At 45.2% G+C, this 21,852-nt stretch overlaps 1 protein-coding gene across 5 annotated transcripts in view; it reads right to left on the bottom strand.

The window, feature by feature from the left end:
- TMCC1 (transmembrane and coiled-coil domain family 1) overlaps nt 1–11,456 on the bottom strand; it is a 125,937-nt gene extending 114,481 nt beyond the window's left edge. For 4 of the 5 annotated variants that reach the window (XM_075158525.1, XM_075158521.1, XM_075158523.1 and 1 more), the window contains exons 1-2: nt 11,353–11,456; nt 8,317–8,561 (exon numbers count right to left, since the gene is read on the bottom strand). The gene's annotated coding sequence lies outside the window, so the exon portion shown is untranslated. The remainder of the gene's footprint in view (nt 1–8,316; nt 8,562–11,352) is intronic. The other variant, XM_075158530.1, reaches the window with a different exon arrangement.
- Nucleotides 11,457–21,852: the final 10,396 nt, after the last annotated feature.

Raw genomic sequence — 21,852 nt, 5'->3', positions numbered from 1 at the left:
ATGGCGTGGTTCCTCCCCAGTGCAGGACTTCACATTTCCCTTTGTTGAACTTCATTTGGTTCCTGTCTGCCTATTTCTCAAGCCTATCGAGGTACCTCCGAACGGCAGCACAATCATCTGGTATATCAACTTCTGATCTTGTATCATCTGTAAACTTGCTCACAGTACACCTGGCCCCATCATCTAGGCCATTAATGAAGAGGTTAAACAGTATTGGACCCAGTATCAATCCCTGCGGTACTCCATTAGGACTGGCCTCCATCAGGACTTCATGCCGCTCTGACCACAAACCTCATAGACAAACTGAGGAAGTAAGGGCTAGATATGTGGACGCTGAGGTGGATGGGAAACTGGCTGAACTATTTCTCATCCACCTCAGTGTCCACATCTCTAGCCCGTATTTCTTCATTTTGTCCATGGGGGAACGTGTTAAAAGCCTTACTCAAGTCAAAGTAAACAACATTCACTGCTTTCCCCTCATCCACCATCCAGTCATCTCTTCATGGATGGCTATCAGGCTGGTCAGGCAGGATTTCCCCTTCCTAAAGCCATGCTGACTACTCCCAGTCACCTCCTTGCCCTTAACATGCTTGGAAATGGTTTCCAGTATTATTTGTTCCATCATCTTCCCCAAGATGGAGATAAGCTGACCCATCCACAGTTCTCTGGACCCTATTTCTTAAAAGATTCCTTCCAGAAGACAGGTGGCACTTGCTTTCTTCCAGTCCTCAAGCACCTTCCCTGATCACCACAGCCTTTCCAAGATAACTGAGTGGCCTTGCAATGACATCAACCAGCTCCCTTAGTGCTCATGAGTGCATCCCATCAGGTATCATGGACTTGCTTTTGCCCATGAACTTGTTTTAAGTGTTTCCTAACCTGGTGTTCCTTCACCAAGGAGGAGTCTTTCCTGCTCTGCACCTTCCCACTGTTCACAGGGATCTGGGATACTTGAAGGCTCATCTTCTCAGTAAAGACCAAGATGAAGAAAGCAATCACCAGATACCTTTCAAAAGACATTTAACTGACCAGGCCAAACAGCTGCAGGGTTTTTTTTGTAAAACACCCAGCCCTTCCACCAGTCTAATTATCCACTTTTAGACAACAATTTCTACTAGGCTATCATTTCAGATTTCCCTCTCATATTAGAGATACAGAACGAAAACAGCTCACACAAAGGTTTTTAATGATTTTTTTACATGTAACTGATTAATATGCAAGAGTTTTGTATCTTTAGAGACTTCTCCCACTACTCAAATTTTATTACCAAACTTTAAAAAAAAAAAAAAACAAAACAGTGTCAATACATAGCTATGGCAGTTATGTAAGCTTGAAGAGCTCTTAGAATAGAGAAGTCTCTTACTAATTCCAACTTCTTTGGTCTAGAACCTGCTACATCTGTTCCTCACCTATTATTTACTCAGGCTTTTCACCATGTCCCAGAGATAGAGAAAATTATACCAATAAACACAAATGGGTAGCAAGCTCAAAGGACCTAAAGCTCCAGAGAACATTTTGCTTGACGGGCCCCAGTCAGTCTCGCCAAGGGGCAGAAATTTACTGCAGGTCTGGAGAGGCAACATCGATCGCTGTCTCCCAAAGAAGCTGAACCCATGTTCCTCACCAAGCAAGCCAGCAGTTCTTTTCTTGAACTGCATATCTTGATGTCTTCCTAATTTTAGAAGTTATCAAAAGTATAGTTTTGGCAGCAACTTAAGGAAGAAGTTATCATCTAGAAGAAATCCATCAATGACTTTTCTTATAGAATAGGAATTGATTTTTTCCACAGCTAGAATAATTTAACCCTTACAAATTCTTATTAATCTGTCCACTTAGTCATAAGATGCCTAAGGTTTACTTAAGTGAATGCTTACCAAGACTGAATTGGTGAGCATTTGAACATGAAGACAAAATAAGGCAATGTTTATATAGTTGTGGTTCACTTTCAAAGTTTCCCCTTGATTTACATTTTTATTGCAAGCTGCCCATGTTCTAGCCTATTCCCAATCATATTAAGCATTTCCCAAACCAAACTTTAATGGCTTCCCTCTAGAGTTCAGTTATCAATTAATTTCTTAGAACTCTCAGAAGATTCAGATTAACATTTCCTGCATTGTTTCAGCTTTAAATCTCAGGAAGCTTTCCTTCCATCACTTTTTCCAGATGGACTTTAATTAAACATTAATAGTCACGAATATTTGAACACCTTTATAGGTGAACATCTCCCCAACTGACTAAAAAAGATAAAACCAAAAAGAAGAAAAAAAGAAGGTAATAAAGATTCAAACAAATTAGCTCTCACACACTGGGGCCAAAAAATTCCTAAAACTGGAACTAGGAGGAAGGAGCCAGCCTGCTCACCACAGTCTCACTTTCTCTCCCAAGCATGGGCAGTCGCAGATTTTGGAATGTCAGCCTTCCTTTAGGTGTTGTGGCTTTAAACTTTGCTTTCATTGCCACCTCTGCCTCCTCCAAGGTTTCTGGAGATGTCAGATGGAAGTTTTGCAGCCAAGTAGTGTGATCTCAGGTTGGCTCTTCCTCAGCAATTGCCATTGTAAGAGAGCCATCCCTACACCAGAATTTTAAAGGTGCTGCACTGATGGCAAACAAACATTTCTGTAGTGACGTCCCCAACAAAAAAAGATTAAGAACAAAGATAATTTGAGCAGCACAGATGCAGCTACACTATGGGTATTGAAAGGCCATGATAGCAGCTGATTATAGGAATTCCAACTTTTTTTTTTTAAATCAGTAGCTCCAATTCCAAAACCCCAAGAAATGAACTTTCATCCATCAGAGTAAAAAATTCACATCTTTTTCACACCAATATTGCATCTGGTCACAAGATAAATTAGTAATCTTTGCCTTTACTGCACAATAGGTTCCTTTCTCTGGCATTTCTGTTTTGAAAGAAATTGTTTTGAAACTAAGATCAAACCCACTTAAGATCAAATTTGTTCACGAAGTCCCAGTTTCAGTAAATACCATTTTTCACATCAAATTATTGGTAAATACCTATCAATTACTCTCCACTGCCACCAAAGGACACGTATAAGTTCAGCTGCAATTTATTATGATTCTTGCTACAGAACATTTTACAGATTTCTTTTAGAGTGCTACTTCAGGCATTAAAAAAATCAGCAGAACATGATGGCGCATCACGACATTAAGTGCCAAAGGCACACAGTAGAGAACGTTGTTCCATGAGACAGCCACATCAACTGCTGTTTTAAAGCACAGCCTCACTGAACACTGCAGGTATCCACTTTTGAGATTATCCAGTCAGGAATAACAGGACCAACAGCTATACTCGATCACAATCCTCATGCAAAGCACGGAGACAATACATCTCAGGTAGTGAATCAACATGAATACATGAGGGGAAAAAAAAAAAACCTGTAATACACAGATACCTCCAAATCATGAGTTTTCTTACGCCATCTCATCAGTAACACAGATCCGTATCTGGGGAACTACTCCAAATGGAGAAACATCACTTTTTGAAACACAAGCTTATCTTTTCAAAGTCTCATATAACATGACCACAGAACAGAAAACCCATGCTATTCTAGCACTTCCTTAATAACCTTCCACAAAAAAGGTGGATCAGCAATAATGGGTCACTGCCAGTTCCTGGAGTTTGCTAAAACATAAGCTTTTTTTTAAAAAAGTTAAGTGCCAGTTTAAAGGGGTAAAGATCCTCCTTTAAGTTTCACAACCATTAGTTCCTATGGCAATTCTCTGTGAAAGTATATTGTTTTATTTTGTGATCAGCAGAGACTGCCTGAGGAGACCAGGCCAAAATTCACTGTTGGTACAGCTTCATACTCAACTCCAGACAACAGTTAGCTGATTTACTGTTATCTCCAAACACACACACAAAAATAATGAGAAATGGCTAAAGTCATTGAATTATAGGTTATTTTCACCCAAAGGGAGACAAGTTTGAAGTCTGACCTTTTATTTCATAAAACCATCTAAAAAAAGCTGAAGAAGGACTTTACTTCCTGGATAAAAAGCACACTTCATTAAAAGCTTACACTTCCACAAAATGAATGAAAATATTTCCTTGTATACCTAAATATCCACAGTTGTGAGGTTTTATCACTAAACGGTAAGGACAAGTATTAATTGTGTCATCACAATTAAAGATGCTTGTCCATTCATGATGTAGAAGGACCCTATTACCTAGAGTTTATTTTTAAACTATTTACAGATGAAGGGTAACTTAGGGCACAGTCAGATGAGCCCAAACTGGCAGCAGCCAACAACCAAGAAGGTTGTTGCTCCCCTTGTCATCCTCCACTGAAGATTGCCATCCCCTCTGTTCTGCTAGTTGTCTGCTCAATTCCCTAACTCTGCTCTTTAAAGTGATCTAATTTAAAAAAAAAAACTAGCTTAGGAACCAGAGCAGGGGAGGCCAGGAAAAAAGTTAGAACAATTTCTTAACTCATTTTAGCAGCAACTAAAAAATGTATTCTGACTGTTGTGTAAACAGGAATTTGTTGGATTTGCTGTTTACGTTAATATTTGAAGGCTTCCTTGGGCAAGCTTACTAGAGAATACACACAGCACACTCAGAAAAGAGTAGAGGGAGCCTGTTTTCAGCAGAGGACTGAAGTCAGTAGTTATTGGAATGCACCATGAAAATGGATGCATTCCCAGCAAGTGACAGATGCTGAAACGAAAGAACCCTCAATGGGCATGCTTCTTTAGGAAGCCAGAGAGGGTCATGAAGCTAGTAGTTCAGTAGTTAGAACTGGCATCTTTTGGGCACTGGGGTTAAATCTGGGCTGATCCTAAAAACTCAAGTGACTCTGGGAGTGTCATCTGTGACACACACAAATTTTGCTTTTTAAAAAAAAAATGTTTTCTTGAGACACCCTGTCTCAACTAGAGCAGACTTTTTAGAGACAAAAACTGGAGACACTCATCAACGAGTTAAACCAACACTAAACCAAAAAACACTTTGGATTTTTTTCTTCTTCCACAAACTGGAATTGCACCTGAAGCATTTAAAGGACTTTGGTAAACCAGAACCAAAGCTTACTCTTTCAGCACAACAAGTCATCTAAAAACCCACACCCGCAGCAAAAAGCATGACCAGCATGGAAAACTGCTCTGCAGACCAGCAAGCAGCAGCTGTTACAGCCTCCCCATCCCCACCACACATGACAAGCCCTCACTTCTCTACCCTAGAACGCTCTGCAGACCAAGCAGTCAAACTTCTCATAGGTATTCAATGCAAACTAACCAAGCTCTTCCCATTAAGGAAAGGTTCACACACGCAGTTCATGCTCTTCCCCAGCAAAGAATTTAATGTTAATCAATGGCCACCGAGCCACATCAATCTACACTTTCCCCTACCAACGGCAGAGGCGTGTCCCACTTTTGAGACCTACTTCTGGAGGAGTATGAGGAGACAGATGTGCAGGGGGTTCGCAGCAAGCTGCAGCTCCCATGCCACAGCACTGACACAGGCAGGTTCAGCTGGGACCACACCTCACTGCCCTGGCTTCAAGGAGCTGAAAACAAACAGCAGCTCCTCCAACAGGAACGCTGAAGACCAGAGCTAGACACGGCAAAGGATCACAGCACCACACATCTTGAAGGGACTGTTTTCCACCAACGCTTTCACCTTACTAGTCAGTCAACCATTACTGGCCCGAATCAGGTAAGTTCAGTCATAACAGATCCTGACCAAAAGTCACTCTTTTCATTTCTCCAATTTTAACCACCATTCAGCTTCAGACTTATGGTAACACACACTCACTACTTCTTACAGACAAGTGATACTACACCTTACTACTACAACCCACTAAAGCATAAGATGCTTGTTCAGCGCTCTCCCACAGGCAGTGATTCACAAACGCTGAGCCTCTATGGATGCAGTACTTCTATCAATCCCAGAAAAGGCTACACTCTTTTTGCTCCAAACTACCTGGAGATCATGAAAAACACATTTATTTGCTAACAGGATAATCACCATGACAACTAGCTTCCAGGAAAATAACAGCCAACACGAGGACAAACACAGGCCACTAAGGAATTTCTTGAGAGACCAACCAGCTCACACAAATCTGAAAAATACTGAAATTTACCTAATTTATCTCTGCAGAAACTGTTAAGTAGGCATCTGCAAATTTCTTATCATAACCCATCACTCAAGTTGAATCAATGGCACCACCATCCATCTCAACATCTCAGTGCCCTTTAACATTCTTTGAAACTTTTTAGACACCTTGTAAGGCAGGTTTAGGGTAACATTCTCCAATGTACACAATTTCACCTTTCAGACCATTTCTTTATATCAAAAGAAAACTTTACCTTATACTCAAATTCTTTGCCACTCCACACATTAGTATTCACTTTTAGTCACATGAGTTTGAATAATGAAACTGCAGTTATTGCAAACAACACTTAAATGATGCTTTTCATGAAATGGAATGTTTTACGAACGTAGATCAACCTCATCTTACAGATAAGGAAATAAAGATTAATACCTTGCTTAGGGATATGCAGTCAGCGACACACAGAATCTACATATTCTTACAGGTTTTTCAGAGATACTGCAGGAATTGTTCAATTTTCACAGAATAGCAGCTTTTTTGGGAAATGCGCACCGATTTTAATTGATGGAATTACAGAGACCATAACTTATTTATATACAAATAAAAAACAGCACCTAGTTGGGTTACAGAATCCAAGTCCCTGGTACACTATCTAAAACATGCACTAAGATCATAATGCGCAGCTCAGCAAACCATTTCACTCCTGAAGCTCTGGAGCATTTCTCCAGTTTTCATGAAAGCAGTTCACAGGAAACAAAAATACTTTTCTGCCCAATGCTATTTTAATATACTACCACAGCCAAATAACAATGCCCAGGTTAGACTAAGGAATACATTTAAAGTTTCCTGCACTAAGTTCTGCCCACTCGTAATAGAGAAATTTACCAAGCTATCGCCCCTTGATCCTAGCTCTGCTTGTAGGCGAATGACAGGAGGAATAACTGCAGTACAGGTAAGGATCCTCTTCTCAGCCACAGCACTTCACTGCCAATTACAGTTCCCTAGCATTGCAGACACAGTCCACTTTGCCTTCCTGTTACAGGAACCACAACATCAGGATATTAAGCCAGACAGGTAGGTAGGTTAGACCTGTGTCCCTCCAGTATCGTCTCAGCTTGAATCACTGGAGCTTATGAATAGAAACTCTGGAGAAAAGTGTGCCTGCTCAATACGTACTGTACAGCAATGTAGCATGCTGAATGATTCAGTCAGGTATCTACTTTCAGCACATTAGTTTTCCTTTTTGGAAAGAAAAAAAAAAAGACTAATGAATTATCAGCCTCTTCTGGAAGACAGAGATGTGTCTGGCTACCTTTCGCTGCAATCCACGATTAATTGATAAGACTGCCACTGCCCTGGAGTGTTAGCATGAACACCTACATCACAGAAAAGATAACCATGTCCAAGTAGTTTACAAAAGGAGAGTCAACAGATGTTATCAGTGCACACTGGCCTCTTCTAAGCCCATACAGAGGAAGTTAGCAGACTTCCTCATTCCAGGTTTAGAATTCAGTATGAAAGTACAGCTAAAAGCCTTAAGGTAAAATAGAGCTGTGCAAGCTGGTGAATTTCTGCACTGCTTAAACAGCTAAGGTTCTCCATCTTCTGTTACCTGGGTGGGACAAAGCTGCACAATCACAAAGCAAAGCCCACCCAGCTCCGCTAGTCTTGTACATTACAGGCAGATTGCCCTACAAGACTGCTGCTTTCTGTGAGCAAAAAGACCACTGTGCTATGACCTGTGCATAGGAAGGCAAGCGAGACCTACTTCTTTTCTAGCCTTCATTGAAGATGCTTTCCAATTCAAGGCAGGTATCTTCTAACTTCATCTGAATGCTTTATCTAACCAAATAGAGAAACCACCCTTGCCTCCCAGGTGCATTTCAATGACTACTTAATGTCTGTCAAATGCTTGGAAGAAGAAAATCTCTACAGACCTTGGTGGCATTTAAGAACTGAATAGGTGAGCAGTGAAGGCTCAGGTCATGCAACACAAGCTCTTCTAAAAGGAATCTTTTAAATATTCCCACAGCAGGTTCAAACAAGGTCACCCTCCACACAATGCCAGCTGGATATTCTGGTGCTTGTACAGTCTTACTGTGCACATGTATATTCCACTGCTAAAACCATCAATAACAGTGCAGATCAATCTGAATCTAGAAAATGTATGCCTAGGGTTCTCTTTGCCCTATAATCAGATGGCCTTTTCTTCCCGTTTGTCGTAAGTCATGGTAGGCATACATACCTCAAAATTGCTCAGGCTAGCTCGTCTCTTTGCATAGATATGCTCACAGTTGTAATCCAAGTCTTCAACAGAGGTCTAATTTTAAAAATACTTAGAAGCATAAATTCCACAGGAAACAGGAAAGTCAGGGGAGGGAAGGAGATACAATTTATCGGCTTCTACATTTGCAGACAGCTGCAGTCAGTAGTGTAGGTCATTTTCAGAGTAAATCTTGGCAACAAGGCTTCTTCGTAGAGGAGAAAGACCTGCCAAAATTAGCAAGCATAATAAGAAACACCATTAACATCTGATAAGTAAGAAAACAGCACCACACATTCAGAGTGTCCTTCAGAGAAACAAATTAACTCTTATTTGAAATATTGGGTTTCTGCTAGCTTTGACGTATTTAAAATCAGAAGCAGTGATTCTAGCTCCCAAAGCCCAGCTTTCACTAGAAGACAACAGCTATGAAACCGACTGAGGAGAACACACCACATCAGGAAAACACACTACAGAAGTGAGTGGGGAGAGAAGACTCCTTCCCCAGCCCCCTAAACAAAAATTCCTAGAAACCCAGCCCAAGATATTATCACGCCAATTATTTCTGAATGGTTCAAAAACAATTCTCTGAAAGACCAGACAAGATACTAATACAAGGTTTGCCTAACTCCAGTGCAAGCCACAGCAGCCCGCTCAATACAAACACCAGCAGCTCACATACAGGCACCAAACCATTCACTGGACCAGAACAGGAGCTAACTTGCTAGATAACCCATTTCCATGTTCCTACTTTCTTCAGGAACACAGAAAAAAACTTTAGTCTTACAATGATTACTATTTTGTATCTGAATTAGATGTAGTTTTTAATTATTGGATCTTTAGCTATGATTAAATAAGATATGAGAGAGCCCAAACCATGCCAGAGACCTGCTTAAAAAACAAACCCCAGCAACTTTTATGTGGTACATGGGGGGGAACTCCAAACTTTTTAATGGCAAAAAACTTTTTTTTTTTTTAAATGGCATGAAAGCCTGATGTCCCAATTTACTTCTAACGCAAAATCTACACAAAATAGATCTTACTCCGTCTTCAGTTTGCTTCCATATTTTGAATGACTTCCATATCGGCTGAGTGGGTTTATCAGGCAGCTGGACTGGACACAGTGGATACAAAGCTCCAATAAACTTGTCCATTTGGCACAGGAGCCCTGTGAGGCTGTGGAGGTCACTGCGCGGTGCAAGTCCTGCAAGCTGGGGGGTCACTGTCCCCAGACAAGAGAGGGGAGAGCTAGTACACCTGGCCTTCCTCCCAGCTAGTACACCTAGCCTTCCTCACCTCCAGACATTTCCAGATGGAAAAAGAATCTACATTGAGAGGAGCATCATCCTGTTGACTAAACACGAAGCCATCCACAACATGGTAATCCTGCTCAAGACAGGACCAGCAGTGAGTAGCAAGGAGAGCGCCCCTCGCTCCTCAAACTCAGGAAGACCCTCCTGCACTGGCTCAGATTCAGGGCATTACCACTTCAGATTGTGTTACTAAGGCCTTCCACCTTGCAGAAACAATTGATTTTAAGGTTTGTGGCCAACAGACACCGTTTCTGATGCAGTGGTAGTTATGTTACTCTCCTACTCTACACTTCCACTCAGATCTTTATACCTTCAGTTCATACCTTTACACCTTCTGCCCACCAACAAGCCTCCTTAAGTATCCTCACCAATCAAGTCTTGTAGTGAAAGTGATGCCTCAACCCACTATACATGCTTTGTTGGCCACAGTATTTGTTACTAACGCACACTAGGTATTTCTGGCATCATCGATGACAGCAGCTGTACACAAAAGTTAAGCTGACAGATAGCTTCAGTTCTAAGCCTCATGACTTTTGGTACTTGTAAAGCTCAGAAGCCACTGCTTTACACCTGAAGTTCTCTACTTTAAAGGCCCGTCTCTGAAAACCCGTTTTCAGAACGGCAAAATTTGAGCTCACTTATATGTCAGCACAATGAAATAATTAGTACCTTAAGCATCACATAAAAGAGAGCTAAAGTGGGGACGAATAGGTGAAGAATACGAAGCTGTAGCTATCTGAAAAACCAGTAAGGTCAGACGCAGCCGACTCCTCCAAAACAAAGACCCCACACACCGGCAGCGGCTTTGCAGGCACCTGCTGCACGCCCGCGCCGGGCAGCTGCGAGGGTTCCACGCCTCCACCGGCTGAGGCAGCGCCTCCGCGCAGCTAGGCGGCGGGAGCCAGTCCCGGCGCTGGCGAGGCGGAGGCGCTCCCGCCCGCCCGCCGAGCCGCCCTCCGCCGCGCCGCGGGAGGCGGCCACCCCCGCCGGGCTGCACCTGCCACCCCCTCCCGCGCCGGTCCCGGCAACGAGGCCCGCGAGCCCCGACGGGCCGGAATGGGGTGACCGGGCCGGGCGGCCCTGAGGCGGCTGGGCCGCGGCTCCCTCCTGGAGGGCTCCGAACCGGCCACAGGAAAACGAGGCGGCGCCGGGGCGGGAAAGCGCGGCCGAACAACCTGTCTGAAAGCGGGTGAGGCCGCCCGCGATGGGCGCAGCCAGGGCCGCCGCGCCCGGCCCGGCCCGCGGGCCCCCCTCAGCCCCGGCCCGGCCCGCGGGCCCCCCTCAGCCCCGGCCCGGCCCGCGGGCCCCCCTCAGCCCCGGCCCGGCCCGCGGGCCCCCCTCAGCCCCGGCCCGGCCCGCGGGCCCCCCTCAGCCCCGGCCCGGCCCGCGGGCCCCCCTCAGCCCCGGCCCGGCCCGCGGGCCCCCCTCAGCCCCGGCCCGGCCCGCGGGCCCCCCTCAGCCCCGGCCCGGCCCGCGGGCCCCCCTCAGCCCCGGCCCGGCCCGCGGGCCCCCCTCAGCCCCGGCCCGGCCCGCGGGCCCCCCTCAGCCCCGGCCCGGCCCGGCCCGGCCCGCGGGCCCCCCTCAGCCCCGGCCCGGCCCGCGGGGCCCCCTCAGCCCCGGCCCGGCCCGGCCCGGCCCGCGGGCCCCCCTCAGCCCCGGCCCGGCCCGCGGGGCCCCCTCAGCCCCGGCCCGCGGGGTCACTCACCGGCCGAGCGGAGGCGCACCGTGATGCGCCGCCGGCGGCTGCTCCATCCCCGCGCCCGCCGCCACACCGCTCGCCTCGACCGCGCGCGACGTCAGCGCGCAGCCTCGAGGGGCGGGGCGGGGCGCGCGCAGTTACGCCAGCCGGCGGGGGCGGAGCAAGGCGAGAGATCACGCCCACTCCCGACACCTCCCTGCGCCTTGAAGCCACGCCCCTAGCGGTGCTCCGTGCCGGGGCGGCAGCTACCGGCGGTCACGTGCGGCTCGGGGCCGGGGCCGGGGCCGGGGCCGGGGCCGGGGCCGGGGCCGGGGCCGGGCCGTTGGTCTGTGGCCGCCGCCTGTCCCCGTCCCCGTCCCCGTCCCCGCCTCGTGGCCCGGCCCTGCGGCTCTGGGCCCTGCCCAGCCCGGGCCCCTGCAGGCCCGGCGTGGGGCGGCCCGCCTGCGGCCTGCAGGGAGGCGCCCGTTAGCGAGCAGGCCGCGGCCCACGTTCTGCCATGGGCAGCCCCGTGGCAGCCGCTCACCGAGCCCTTCCCCGGGGGAATGCCGAGGTTGTTTTTGTGCCCCTTGGCAGGAGCCGGGAGTCCCCTCCACCGGGCACGGCCTCCGGAAAGCTCCGGGGCCGGAGGGGAGCCGGCCTGGCCTGGCTGCTCCCCCGGGCCGGTGGTTTGTCACCGGACGCATGTACAGGTGCTGGCTGGCCGCGGAGCAGTGCGCGGCCCTGCGTTGGTGACCAGCATGGTGCAAAGACACAGTTGGATGGCTTGTAATTTCTAAGTATCTTTCCAGCATCCAGAACTGCAGACAACAGGCCTTTCGCCCCACTCCTCTCCTAGCACCTTTTTGAAATTTCTTTTTTCTCTACTCTCCCGTTCCTTCTCCCATATATGCAGCTTAAAATTGAGCCCTGCAGGCCCTACTTGGGTGGCCATTGCCAGAGAGAGGCCTCATATGGAACAGCTTTGCCATGTCCAAGCTCCACTGTCTGTCTGTCTGCCTTGAGCAGTAACTTCTACTGCCCCCGTTACCTCAGTGCAGGTGTTTCATTGCTCCCTCAATCCTGAGAACATGAATATTTGAACTCCATTTGAAGTCTGTGATGGGTGGCAGTCACTGAGGTTCTTTATGTAACAATATGCTCTAGGAAAGATTCATAGATGGTATCAGGTTGCAAATTGGTTTGTGACCTCTACCATATAGAATAGTGCTTAGGGTTGTGATGACTATACAAAAACTTCTAGAACAGTCAAACTGTATTGTACATATTTCGAAGGGCTCCATGATCAGCTGCTTCTGGTTTTCCACCACCATTTTCATCTAACAGTGAGTTAGATGAAGTGCTCTCAGAAGAAGAGATCCAAAGACTAGGATATCAAAGACACTGCTTCAGTTGACCTGACCATCTCTCTCCATCTGAACAGCAATGTTATCTAGGGTAACTGTGCTTGTGTCTTTTTAGAAGGCTGCATCTTTTGTGGAAGCTGATTCAGTGAAAAATTTGCCTTGATCTATATTTGTCTGATGCAATTAATGTATTTAGCCACAAAAAAGTTGGAATTTATATGACTTGACTTATTTCAAACCAGCGCTCATTACTTCTTTCATTTTTTCATGTAAAGCTCAAGAATTAATCAACACCAGCCAGTATCTTTCCCTCTCAAATCCCTTCCTCACCGCCCCCAGCTATCTTTTCTCTTCTCCCCCGGTCACACTCTAGTGTGTCCTGAAGCTACAGCAGAGCCTGGCTATGACACGTTGGGGTGTACAGGGAAGGCAAGAGCTGTATGTTGAATTCAAGCACTGCAACTTGAAGTTACAGTCACAGGGTGTGCAGAGAGGAGATGGATCCTGACATGCCAGGAAAACCTAAAGGCAGGGAATAAGAGATGGTGCATCTTTGCCTGCTAAAGTGAATATGCACCACTGACATAGTCAGAGGTCTGCTGAGGAGTGAGGAGTGTGATGGATGTATCATCTGTCAAGGGTCTCTCCCGCCTTACCGCCTTCCTTCTCTGATTCTTCAGTAGTCAAATAAGCCTTATGCCTTTTCATAGACAACTGGTCGTCTAAGGTCTGGCTGGGTGTTGCATGATTTGCAGGAGCTAGGAAACGAGGACAGTTTATTTAAAGCTGACAGGAACTTTGTTCCTTCCCCTGTCTCCTAAAAAAACATTTTGCAGAACTAGCAAGAGATCTTTTAAAATTTCTCTTTAAACCATTTTTCACTTCTCCTCCTTTTCAAAGCTGAATAACCAAGCACTGGGATCTTGTGTCAGCCAGGAGAACAGAAAGTGAGACTGACCAAAAGCAGCAAGTGAACCTGACTGGCTGAATTTCATTGGCTAACTTCAGAGCATATACAATGTAAACAAACAGCATACACAGTGGCATTTATACTCAAAATATTTATTAATTGCATTTTTTCTTATTTATTAATAACAGATATCCAAGTAAGTAACAAATTGTTAGTGTTAGATCTCCAGTTGACATTAATTTTGGCTTTAAACACAACAGGATGAAGAATATCAGATTCAAAAGTTCACACGAAATCTGTGGTATTAGACAACACACAGAAGTGATGAACCAGGTAGCCAAGGAAGTAATTAGAGCACAATTATCCCTCTCTGTAGGTACTGGGTATTGATGTTTTGGCTTATTAATTATATTCTTTCTTTATATACTTTCTGTTAGGACTTTCTGCAATATATTTCTACATATTTGATCTTGTACTGTGTAATTAATTTTCAAAAAGTATTTTATATTCACTAATTCAAAGAGAGGAACATTGCAAATCTACAAATAGATACTCGGGGAATGGCTTTTATACCATAGCTTTGTAGCATCTCTGTTTCTTCAGAACAACTGGAGCCAAAGGAGCTCAGTATCTTTGAAAGCCAAACAGCACAATGTTTTTGTGCATGCACAGTCCAGATCTGTAGACCTACGTGTATCTATGGACAAGAGCCAACACTTATTACAGAGACTTCTGTTTTGGACACTTATCTGAGCTATCACTGTGATAGAGCTCTTGAGTTTCAGGTGATCAATGTGCCAACTTAAAATCAGTTCACTCCTCGCACAGAAGGAAACATTTTGGGCCTCACTGCTCTCTGTCCAACACAGTGGCTTGTGCCAGTGCAACGTGAATGCAAAATAAGCACAGCAGTTATTTTTCTGAGCTGGTGGCATTCAGCGCCGCTCTTAATGCTCGTTTGCACAGGAAAGTCCTGTGACAGACTGTGGGTCTAAATAGAATGCAGGAGGATGAAAGCTGGGCTAAAACGCCAGAGCAAATAGCTTGCATGGGGCTGAAACTGGGGAGAGTCTCTTTGTGCTTCTATTAATTGATTTTGATTCCTGCAGGGGAAAGGAAAACCTTGTGGACCGATTAGATTTACTTTTCTATGCCTTCCTCAAAACATTACTTACACTACCCTGGTCAGTTCTTACGATGCCACCCTTGGTTTGTTAGCCAGGCCCTTCAGTAAGATGAGAGTCCCCAGCCTTGTAGATATGAACCATTGTGCCTCCAGATGTGGGGTTTCTTTTTTGGTCCTGTCCTTGTATAATTTTTGGTCTTTCAATAGGGAATTGCTGGGAAGAAACCAAGTAGCAGACTGAAGACGGACATGAAATAACCAGGTGAATTGAATGTAATGGACTGATAAATTACATTCAGATTTAAGCTTAGTTCTTTAATCTCCAGTCGCTTATAGAAACTAACCCTGCCTGACTGCTGGGATACCATTTCAGAAGCACCAGCAGGCATCAGCTATACTGCCAGAAATGGTAATAAAGGACATGGGCTACCCTGGGAGTTTGTTACAGAGAGAAACACAAGCACAGGAGGGCAGTTCTGGTTACAATGGTGTAAAATCTTTGCTGAGCTGACCTGGAAAAAATGGACCTTTTAATTCAGCATCAGCTCTCAGGAAGGCCTTATAGCAACAACCACGAGTTTGTTTTGTGACTGCTGTCCTCCTGAAATCTGATTCCTTTTTAATTCACATGGCAATTTCATTCCTTCTTGCATAGTGTCAGAAGACATGGCTACATTACAGATGTCTCCCAATATCCATGTGATACAGTTCAGTTTTGCAGTGCTCTCACAATGAGGGAATTACTACTTTGACATGTACCAACAGATGTCTGGGGATAGGGTTCGGAATGATACTGGGCAAAGAGAGGAGAAAAAAGGATTTTTTTTATGGGTCACGAACAATTTCCAATGTTTTCGGCAAGGGGTTACTTTACAGGGTTTGGAGGCCAGGCAGTTCAGTGTAGGCTGAGCATGGGCCTGTTTGGCCACCACTTGCAGTGAACCTTAGGAAGTTAGACGAGGAAGTTTTCGAGTTGTTTAACTCCCAGATTTGTAGAGTGACTGACCCCTGCATCTCAAAGTTTAGACCACATCCCCTGCAGTATGGGTGAGCTCAGTAGAGTACACTCCATTTGGTCTGCTACCATCTGTCCTTGCAGCCTCAAGTGGCTCACAGACAGGTTGGTCCACGGCCCAGAGAAGATCCTGATGTCACGTGCCCCAGGGGTGATGGGAGTTGTAAGACAGCTGCCCCTCAGCTGCCTCAGCCTTGTGTGGGTGCACCCAAGCTCCCAGCACCTTCCTTCTGGCAGTGTGCACTCATGGGCCAAGTACCGGAGCTTCTCTTCCTATACAGTTCCTATAGTCGCTAGTCAGTAGGACTGTATGTAAATGTTAGCCACGCTACTTCCTTGGAAGCAACACAGTACGAAAGCTCATGTGCTTTAATCAGTCCACTGAAGGGCTACCCTGCTCACACAGAGTTCACTAATATGAAATTTTGTGTAGGGAAAAATCAGTTTTTTTCTAGTAAGGGTAAAAGAAATTTCTTACTATGAGGGTGGTGAGCCACTGGAACAGGTTTCCCAGAAAAGCTGTGGATGCCCAATCATTGGACGTTTTCAAGGTCAGGTTGGACAGGACTTTGAGCAACCTGATCTAGTGAAAGATGTCGTTGCCCATGGCAGGGGGGTTGGACTTAGATGATCTTTAAGAGTCCCTTCCAACCCAAACCATTCTATGATTCAATGAAATTTGATTGTTGAAACACAGAATTTGCTGTAACCCTCTGCTGAAGCATGAGCATGAGCACTTTGCCATCCTTATAGGCTGAGATCTACAGCTCTGGAAGATGTGCTCTCACTCTGTCACACTCTCATTTCGTATGCCTATCATATGATAGTGCCACAGATGAAATATCCCTGTAGACATTTTCTTCCTCATCTAGCTGATTTATACACTAAAGCATAGTTTCAATCACACACTGAAACAGCATCACAGCCACTTATGTGAAGAGAAGGGCCTTGCCAAAAACACAGGGGGAAAAAAAAAACACGAGCCTTGGCCAAAACTGTAAGATCTGAACTGCACCAGAGGTTGCAAATGGAAAGAGATGCTAAAGGACACAGACTAAGTCTAGGCTGCTCTGTTGGTTAAGGCTTTCCAAGGAAGCTGGAAGATGATAAAAGTCCGGGGAGATGGCCCTGGGAGAAACACTGCAACTGATATGATGACAGACGGGGCTGGGCTATGAGGTTTCTTTCCACAGGGTTTGACCACACACTATTCTACTCTTCTCTACTACTACTACTCTGATGTAGTGCAATCATCCCAAAATTTTTACTTGGCTGACACCACAATATCGGAGTTCCTCTTTCTCCCTCTTTCTTCCCTTATTCCCTTGTTTGGTAGCTGCCACTGAAAAACACTGAAAAAAAGTAAGACACAGGTAGGTATCTTCAGAAAATAAATGACCTCCTAATGACTTCAGCAGCTTCTCTTTCACAGCCAGACTACTCTGGGCTGTGGTCTTGTCAGGTTTGCTGGGCTGAGCAAGGAAAGCAGTGATACTTGGACTGGAGATGTCTAGGAAAATAGATTGTGGATGACTGAGCATCTGACACTTCCCTGTGAGTCAAGTCAGACTCGGTATCTTGTCCAAACGGCAGGAGGAAGCATCATTGAGGTGCTGGAGCATGTCCAGAGAAGGGCAACGAAGCTGGTGAAGGGCCTGGAGCACAAGTCTGATGGGGAGCGGCTGAGGGAACTGGGGGTGTTCAGCCTGGAGAAGAGGAGGCTGAGGGGAGACCTCATCGCGCTCTACAACTCCCTGAAAGGAGGTTGTAGCGAGGTGGGGGTTGGTCTCTTCTCCCCAGTAACAAGCGATAGGACGAGAGGAAATGGCCTCAAGTTGTGTCAGGGGAGGTTTAGATTGGACATTAGGAGAAATTTCTTTACTGAAAGAGTGGTCAGGCCTTGGAACAGGCTGCCCAGGGAAGTGGTGGCGTCACCATCCCTGGAGGTATTTACAAGACGTGTAGACGTGCTTAGGGACGTGGTTTAGTGGGCATGGTGGTAGTGGGTTGACGGTTGGACTCGATGATCTTAGAGGTCTTTTCCAACCTTACTGATTCTATGATTCTATGATTCTATGATTCTAATTCCTGTCTTTCACATGAGAAAGAAAACCAAAGCCTCTGTTGCTTACAGGTAAGAAAGAGGGCCTGAAAATTGGCAAGTATGTTCTTTTTCTCTGCCTTACCAGCTATTATTTCAATTGGACTTTGCTTCCTAGATTCATCAATCTCTACATTTTTCTTTTCTGCTATTAGACAGGTTACTGGTCACAGACCAGTGTCTGTGCTCTAGGGGCTCATATGACGATGGGTATGTACAGTTGCATGGGCACAAACCTCTTTTATGCATGCAGTGAATGTAGTTTCATGCATAATATTGCATGCATAAAGAATAATTCAAGTAACTCATGTACGCAAGCATAAAATTAGGCATGTATATTTGAAATATGTAATGAGGTAATGCATACTGAAAGACAGGAGAATAATTTTAAAGCTGTTCAGGTTAAATAAGTTATTGCCTTCTGACAAATTCTAGCCACACCGGCAGTTGCCCAAGAGTGGGAAGAAACTGTATCTGTTCTTTGAAAATAAGAAATAAAGCATAACATTGAGCCTTGCTTGCAAATACAATGGCAGCTGCTTTGGTATATCTTTTAACCTTCATTGGCATGCTCTGACAAAAATGTCAGCAGTCATAACAACATTGCTTTTGCTATCATGGCAGGAATAAAACGTGCTGAGATGCAAAACTCACCATTAAAAAAAGGGGAAGGGGAAAAAAAGAGTTAGCCTGCAGGGCTTACTGAAAACAGGCCATCAACTTGGAAGTATAGAAAGCAGGACAGCGGTCAGGAGTTCGCTAAGAGATTTTCACAATTACACATGTGATGTCAGTGCTTTCATGGCAAAATGACACCTGTTAATCAGGTAAATTTGGAAAGACTGGATAATATAGGAGATAAAGTTCTCAGAGACTATTCCACTGGAAGCTGTGACACAGCAAGACCCAAATACCAATTCAGATAGAGACTGAGTCATCTCAGATCAGTGTTTAGGGCAGTACTGAATCCTGGGAAAGACCACCAGGAAGTTAGGACGCTAAGTCAGATGTGGACTTTGAAGCCGCATGTCTAACATGTCAGATACCAAATGCTATGGGCAAACTGCATTCAAGCTGACTGGGATGAATTTTGCAGCTAGTGTTTATACCTCTAATTCATACCCATGCACGTCAAGTTTCAGGGAAGGGAGTTTTGTTTGCTTTCAAGGATGCAATGTCAGGTACACGGCAATAAGGATCCTGTTAGTCCATGTGCTTATCTGGATTCTTTGTGGCTTATAATTTCATAATTTTCAAATCATTAGGGATTCTGGATGGCTCTATTTTGGGGTTTGCAATATAAAACAGCCTTTAGGAACTTGGTTTACAGAATTTTGTAACACAAAGGCCTGTTATGGCACCATGGCAGGTAGGCACATGCTATAGAGCTGCGGGAACCCATCTGGTCTTCTCATAGTCACCCAGATAAACCACCATCACTGCACGACTGGGCTCCAAAAGATGCTGAGTGCTAACTGAACACCTCTAACATTTTCATTTCACTAATTCTAAGTAGTAATTTATAAATCAGCTTGGAATATGCTAAATATGAAAGTTAATCTCTGAATTTATTTCCTTTAATAATGGGTGTCTTTGGAAGCGATATAAGTAACCAAAACTACTACATTGCTTTGAAATTGCAGGACCAAATCAATAATGCCAATCAGTTTATGAGTGATGACTTCTCAGTACTATTCTGAGCAAGAGTGTCCACTAGAATATCAGGCTTCAAAGCTAGCTAAGACCTCTGATGGGAACCAGAGGTGCAATGAAAACTGCGCAAGGGCAGAAGTACGGTGTGAGCACTAACTGGGTTATGTCATTGCTCTGGTATGGAGACTGTGTTTAATTAGTAGTAGGTAGGGTTATTGAGGCTAAAGTAAGATAATTCTGTCCAAAAAGCATATAATGGAAATTAAATATAACCAGCATGGACCATAGGGTCAGAAGGGAGATGGGATGCAAGGCCACCTTCATCTAGGTAACTGTATCAATAATATCTTATCAGGCCAAAATTACCTATGTAACAGTGTCAGAAACACCAATTTGGCTACAGATGTAACAAAATTGGGACCAATGAGAAAAAATAATTAGAGATGGGTTGTTTATCTGTGAGGAGTTTGGGGAGAGCCCATGCTCCAGCATGTGACAGCGTGCATCCCCTGCCATGCAGCAGGCTGTGCTGCTGGGGAACTGACAGCATTAGTGAGGTGATGCTGGGAAACACCTCTGTGTTTGGGCCGGTTGATATGTTGTGTGGGACACGTTTTCCCCCACAGAGGTCCACTGAACCTCCATTGCCTTGCCCTTCCATGGAGGCCCTGTGCTGAGAACAGGCTGCAATGCTGCATGTGGGGAAAAGGCACGGTGCAGAAGAAACGTTCCTTGCTTTGAAACTTCTTCTCAATGAAGTGGAAAACCCTGCAGAAAAGAGTGGAGCATAGCTGAGCAACACCTTGGTTTTCATGCTCCAGAGATTGTAGGGTACGCTGCAAATGCTGTAAATGAAGCCTGATTTCCATGTGGCTTTGCATGTGTAGAAGGCACTGCAGAGAGGGGAGCCAAAAAATGCATCTCCGCTGAAATGGGTGGGACCTACGTAACATTTAAGCTCCGCAAACACTCTGGCTCATAAATCCCGCTAGCATGTGCTATACGTGCATCCTATGGTGCATAATTATGGCTTCTTCCTTACCTCTTAGATTTATTACCTGTAAATTACCAAGGCAGAGGCTGAATTTCTGAAGCAAAGACTGCCTAACAGGAAGACCTCCCTTGGAGAGAAAAAAAAAATGAGGCTGGACAAGGGATGAGCATCTCTCCCAGGAGACAGGATGAAATGAGTGCTGCATCTTTCTGCAGACTCCCTTCAGCATTCACCTTCACCAGCCAAAACCCAGCTGAACTCCTCACAGTTTACCTTGCCTTTGCAGCTTTTGGAGACACTTATGCTGGCAAAGCGTGAAGCCAAATTATTTTACAGATGCCAGTTGAGCCTTTCACTCATTACTTCAACAGAAGTAACTTAAGAGAGATGGAAAACCGTCTACTGATGGATGTAACTAAGAATTTGCTCCACAAAATTCTAGGACCTCCCAGAAAGTGCTCTGTATCCTGCCTGCTCTGTTACGTACTGGGCTGATGCAGAGGAGGTGGTTGTTATGACTGATTTTGCCTGGCTCAGTCTCTGCATGAGAAATCTGGTGACTCTTTCCATACTGGCTGGTAGTTTGGCCATGACAGAAACTGCAACACTCAGACTGCTCACTTAGAAAGGGTTACAGAATTTTGAAGAAGCTGAAGGAATCAAAAATTATTAGGCTTCTTAAAAATGTTCTGTATGTGTGGTAAAGAAATTAAAGATCAAAGGGGTATCTCTACCAGAAAATATTAGTTTAAAAGATTCACATCCTATTTCCCCTCTTATGTTTAGCAATGGCTAACATCTAGGAGGCGTGTGATACCCATATGATAAACAAAGTCCCAGTTAATGTCATTAAAAAAAGCCTGCAAGGCATCTGTTAAACAAAAGCCCAGTGAAATCACATTGCTTTAAAACAGAAAGAAAGTCTTGTGAGCTGTGGCATAACAGAGGTGAAGTTAAAACAGAAAGTGCCCTAATAAAACTATCACCAACTGGAAGCAATTTAAGAGGGGTAAAATGTAAAGCTTGTTTTTCTCAAAGGCCAGTGGCTGGAATTAAAGAAATTTCCTTAATAACACAGAATCACAGAACAGTTGGGGTTGGAAGGGACCTCTGGAGGTCATCTGGTCCAACTCCCCGCTCAAGCAGGACCACTTAGAGCCAGCTGTTCAGGATCATGTCCAGATGATTTTTTAATATCTCCAAGGATGGAGATCATCCAGATCATTAATGCAGATGTTAAACGGGACTGGACCCAGTATTGACCTCTATGGTACACTGCTAGTTACTGGCCTCCAACTAGACTTCGTGACACTGACCACCACCCTCCAGGCCTGGCCATTCAGTCAGTTTTCAATCCGCATCAC

Source organism: Calonectris borealis, chromosome 10, assembly GCF_964195595.1.
Source record: "Calonectris borealis chromosome 10, bCalBor7.hap1.2, whole genome shotgun sequence".
NCBI classification, from domain to species: Eukaryota; Metazoa; Chordata; class Aves; order Procellariiformes; family Procellariidae; genus Calonectris; species Calonectris borealis.
This window is presented reverse-complemented; position numbering and strand designations above follow the sequence as displayed.